Raw genomic sequence first — 1033 nt, forward strand, 5'->3', positions numbered from 1 at the left:
TGTGTTCTGGCCATCTGAAGTAATGAACACCTGGAATAGCCGGGCATAAAACGCAGCACAGACCACCACTAATACCGATGAGTGAGCCGCTCCATATGTTGTATACACAAGTTGAAATGTAGCAAGGCTATAAGGCCATTTAGTCTTTATGCTGCTGTCGAAACATGCATTCAGGCACATTAAATGCGAATTACAAATGCCCAAGCACATTTCCATTAGTTACGTTCCAGATGAGATAAAATTTAGTTTTTCAGCTTATGATGCTCTTGGCATGTCTAAAAACTACTATGGTAGTGATGGATTCTGCCAGAATACCATAGATATGGGTTATTTTGTTATAGCACTGTAAAATTAAAATACATTTATTTTTTTGTATAAACAAATATAGTTTTTGTTTTTATAGCGGTGGCTGACCCCAAATGTGTATGTAGTGTGAATAAGTGTGTATATAATATATTTTAATTTATTATATATATTTTTTTTTTTAACTGTTCATGTTTTATATCCGTAATATTTGATCAAAAGTAGAGTAAAAAGAGTAATATTGTGAAATATTATTACAATTAAAATAACTCTTTTTTTATTTTATTGTTATGATATAAAATGTCATTTATTCCTTTGATGGTAAAGATTCATTTTCAGCAGTCATTACTTCAGTCTTCAGTGTCACATGATCCTTCAGAAATCATTCTAAAATGCTGATTTGCTGCTCAATAAATATTTATTAATATTACCCATGTTGAAAACAGTTGAGCAGCTTAATTTTTTAAAAATAATTCTTTGATAAATAGAAAGTTCAAAGGAACAGCATTTAGGCCTATTTGAAATAGAAATCTTCTATAGCATTATAAATGTCTATACTGTAACTTTTAATCAATTTAATGCATCCTTGCTGAATATAAGTATTAGTTTATATTAAATACTTATTATAATATTAATAAAACAAAAAATATATTTTGAACCCATCGCTTTTGAACAATAGTCTATATAACTTACGGTTAGCCACCACTTAAATTATTTTATTTTATTATTA

The 1033-nt window shown here is 28.5% G+C and overlaps 1 protein-coding gene across 1 annotated transcript in view; it reads left to right on the plus strand.

The window, feature by feature from the left end:
• The window catches only part of LOC107712761 (adhesion G protein-coupled receptor B2-like), a 135432-nt gene that overhangs the window by 133713 nt on the left and 686 nt on the right, over nucleotides 1-1033 (plus strand). The window lies entirely within an intron of this gene.

The sequence above is a fragment of the Sinocyclocheilus rhinocerous genome, unplaced genomic scaffold (assembly GCF_001515625.1).
Source record: "Sinocyclocheilus rhinocerous isolate Xijiao unplaced genomic scaffold, SAMN03320098_v1.1 scaffold1590, whole genome shotgun sequence".
NCBI lineage: Eukaryota > Metazoa > Chordata > Actinopteri > Cypriniformes > Cyprinidae > Sinocyclocheilus > Sinocyclocheilus rhinocerous.